This window comes from Sceloporus undulatus, chromosome 6 (assembly GCF_019175285.1).
Source record: "Sceloporus undulatus isolate JIND9_A2432 ecotype Alabama chromosome 6, SceUnd_v1.1, whole genome shotgun sequence".
NCBI classification, from domain to species: domain Eukaryota; kingdom Metazoa; phylum Chordata; class Lepidosauria; order Squamata; family Phrynosomatidae; genus Sceloporus; species Sceloporus undulatus.
In genome coordinates, this window is record NC_056527.1 from 1,308,852 (window position 1) to 1,313,101 (window position 4,250).

At 43.5% G+C, this 4,250-nt stretch overlaps 1 long non-coding RNA gene across 1 annotated transcript; it reads right to left on the bottom strand.

Annotated features, from left to right (window-relative positions):
• Positions 1 to 258: 258 nt before the first annotated feature.
• On the bottom strand, positions 259 to 2,065 carry LOC121933161. Its single transcript, XR_006104466.1, has 2 exons — positions 1,749 to 2,065; positions 259 to 1,149 (listed from the first exon to the last, which is right to left on the bottom strand). It is a non-coding gene; the product is annotated as an uncharacterized LOC121933161 (long non-coding RNA).
• Between the last annotated feature and the right edge of the window lie 2,185 nt (positions 2,066 to 4,250).

Here is a 4,250-nt window from a genome sequence, read left to right on the forward strand (position 1 = left end):
TAGGTTTTACTCGTGACCTATCCACAGGTCACATAAACATCAATCATATTGGCCTCCAAAACCTGCCCTCAACCTGTATGCAAAATCGACTTACCATTGAGTCTGTACAGTAAGTGAGACAATAGAAAAGAAACACTTCATATTGAATCAGGTAAAAAGGAGGAAAAGAGACAACAGGCTCCTGGTGTTAATGGGCCACATAGGATTGGTGAGCTGGACGTTGGAAAAATGTCAGAAGCAAGCCATGCAGAGTCCCAGTTCTGGGAAAAGAGCGGGATACAAATAAGTTTAATAATGATGATGATCATGATACAGATATTACTTCTCCACTAAAAGCCTTCCCTACTCTCTATTTGCTTTCCTCTCTCCTCAAGGGACCCTGAGTGGACCCTGGCTACTCCTCTCCAGCAGCCATTTGATAGAAGGGACATCATTTTATTGTTCCATTGTACAGTATAGAATGGGACTTGAGCATCCACAGATTTTGCTGTCCAGGGGAGATCCTGTCACCAAACCCCAATGGCCCACTGGAAATGTAATATTTTTATACTTTTATATTTTAACAGGCTCATTGTGTTTAACAGGACTTGAGCATCCATGGATTTTGGTATCCACAGGGGCTCCTGGAACGAAACTCTGGCGGAATATGAGAGCCCATTGTACCAAGAAAGTGGGGAGAGAAAAGGGAGAAAAATGTGTGTTGGGAGGGAATGCATGGGATATGAATATGGGATAGGCATCCATATTAATATAAGCATATCTCAAAATCTGAAATCCAGCATCTATAAAATCTATGTCCATGTGTTGCAAAAGTGGGGAGATCTCCTGAGTATGGACCAGTCTGTGGTGATTGTTTTCTCTTTCCAGCCTTGAGATACAAGACTTTTTTGCACACTGGATCCAACTACATTGACCGGCACTTAGATTCCAAGCTTTCAAGGCATGTCACTTTCCGTGTTCTCTGGCCATTTGTGGCCACCGTCCACTTGGCCCTTTGGGTCTTCATGGGCCCCTCTGATGTCTCCAAGGCTCAACGGGGTCAATGGAGAAAGAGGGCCACCTGCTTTCCTCTCCTTTCTGGGAAGGCCATTTGTTTGGGACCTTGTCACTCTCCAAGGCGGGCCTCCAAGGCCTCTGGATGGAGCTGCCCTGAAGAAGGAGACAGGAGATGGTCAGCAGATGCTCCGGCCGGTGGTCATCTCTGCTTTGCTCCTTTCCCCATCCGGCCCAGCTATCATTATTGCCTATCCTCCACTAAGTCAAAAAAAAAAGGATTTGGGAAGCTTGCCCTGTTTTTCTTTTACTTTATTCGATTCTCTATCTATTTTCGGATTAATTACCCCGATTGAAGTCCCCTAAATTAACCATATTTTCATATTCCAACTCAGATATTTTGTTATGTATTTTCAAATAGAAGCCTCCTTTATTTTCTTTGGGGGAGGGGATATATTCCTACCAATAAGGTTTTTTAAAATCTTTACAAATACTGTAATTTCAACCCCCAACCAATGTCCTTCTTTATCTTTAAAAATTTCCTTCAATCTTATTTGATGGTTTATGAATACTATCACTCCTTTCTTTCATCTGTCTCCTCTATCAGGCGCATGAAATACAGCTATATGAAACTGCATGTCCCTGCGTCCCCAGGAAGTGCTGGGAGGTGCAGTCCAACCGTCATGTAATTCCTAGCAGAATCCAGGCCCCCACGTTCCATGTCTTTTTGAGCATGTCCTCATAGGCATCCTTACCCCAGAGGTCTGGGACCCCTTTCCTTCATCTCTCCTCCCTGGAGGCTTGACAACAGCGGTACTGTTTCTCCCGCAGCATCCTTGGCAGCGGTCCTGGGTGGCGTTGGGTGGCCGGTGGCCATTCCTCTTTGTCCAGGGAAAGGATCCAGCCTAGAAGAGAGCAGGGAGTTGATGGGAGAAGTCTATGGGCATCTTTAAACAGAGACTGGATGGCCATCTGTTGGGGATGCTGTGATTGAGAGTTCCTGCATGGCAGAAGTAGGGGGTTGGACTGGATCAGGGCCCTTTTGGGGGTCTCTTCCAACTCTATGATTCTATGATCATTATCATCATCATAGAAGCCTAGGCCTCATTCCCATTTACAAATGAATTAGTTTATAATCTGAATCAATGGATCAATTTCACATCAGAGCATGGTTCACACTACATTTGCCCAATTGCATTTTCTGGCATCAAAATAGCCTACTTGTGGTTCATACCAATGTATGAATCAGTTCTATTTAAACTGTTTCCTCAAGAAGATAACTCACTTGTGGTTCACATTGAGTAATGAATCGGTTTAAATAGAATCATTTCCTGCAGGTTATTATTTTTTATTATTATTATCTGTCCATCACTGGAATCGCATTTACGTACTTCCGCTTGGCGTGGGTCCAAGAGATTTTGGGAGGGTGGAAGGGTGCTGACACGGGTTATCATTTCCGTTTTACCGCACCACAAAAAATGCCCACCTGGCGATCCTGTAACACATTGTAATAAATTGATCTTGATCTACATCTGGTTCACACGCGATTCTTAAATTTGATTCATGAAATCAAATCCGATCTGCATCTGGTTCACACTTGCATTGAATTGATTTGGTAAAAAAGACGTGGGGAAAAATCAGAGTCAAAAAGACGCAGGTGAAATGGGTCTAGCGCTTGCCCCCCCCCCTTTGAACCGCATCAGCGATTTGGTTAAAATGCAAACCAGGGTCATTTAAACCAATTCAAACTGCAGTGGGAATGAGGCCCTAGAGTTGGCCATCTATTAAAGCCGCCTTCTTCTGCCATGCAGGAACTCACAATCAAAGCCCTCCCTTTGACGGATTGCCATCCGGCCTCCGTTTAAAGGCCTCCCCCCCAAAAAAAGGAGACCCCACCACCCTCCATTGAAGAAGTGTCTTCCATTGCTGTCTAACATCCGGCCGTTTTCCCCATTTCGGAATCCAAGGGCGCTTGCAACAGTTGAAACAAGCCTAGCTAAAAATTAACAGCATGCAAAAATCAAAAATGTAATCAAAGTATGAACAAAATTAAACCCTGTCAAAAGTACAGTGGGCCACGGAAAGGGAAATGGCGCATGGGAAACCCAGCACTTTGCCTTTGTTGACACAGACAAACAAACAAACAAGATCGTGAACATGGCCCCATAACCCCAAAAACCCCACAAAAACTATGAATGCCAGCCATGAAAGCCTTCGACTTCAAACAAGGTCTTGATCTGCCAAAAGAAGAGGAACGAGGCGGGAGCCAATCTAGCTTTCCTTGCCCAATAAAGGTGTCACTCTCTTGTGGGTTTTGGATGATAATGGACTTTGCCCTATAGACGTATTGACACCATTAAGGAAGCCAAGGCTGCTGCCCTGACTTTGCAAGACCTGGGCTGTTAATAAGACCAGGGTCTCTTGGGGGGCCTGCCATTTATAAGGTCTTTTGAAGGATGGCTAAGAATTTAAGAGTGCTCCTAGATAGTGAGGCAGCTGCGTAGTTGGCAACCCTTTTGCCTCTCTCTTTGTGAGGAATGCAGGCCACTGCCTAGATTGAATTGCTGCAATGCACCTTGCATGGGGTTGCGTTTCAGAACTACAGTCGGCCCGATTTATCCATGGATTCCAAGCCTCCATGGCTTGAAAATATTCCAAAAAAGTACGAATTCCAAAAAGCAAGCCTTGACTTTGCCATTTGATATAATGGACGCCATTTTGCTATGCCATTATTTTTGATGGGACGTGAGCATCCACGGATTTTGGGATGCACAGGGGGTCCTTTAAACCGAACCCCGGCAGATAACAAAGACCCACTGTACTGCATAAAAGATGTTTAGTGCAAAATGCTGCATTTTGGAAGTAACAAATTAATGGCAATGGTACTACCTGCAACACATTACATTTCTGAGCAATAAAGAGCAAGACGATTGCAATTTAACATATTAATAAAAAAATTATCTAAGTGGCCCAACTCTTGCAAAATGAGTTACTGTTTATTTGTTATTGCAAAAATATTCCTGGAAAGGGGATTATTGGCCATTTTTAAACAATGTGTAAAAAAATAATAATAGTATGATGAGATGTTACTTTGCTCATTTCTGTGCAATATTTATAAGGAATATATTAATTGTGGGGTGTGTGTGTGTGTGTGTGTGTGTGTGTCAAATCAGTACTAAGTTAAATGCACTTTTTGGGGGGAATAATTTTCCAGTCTCTGAGAGGAATTGATTGATGTGGGGTCCCTTCCAGTCATT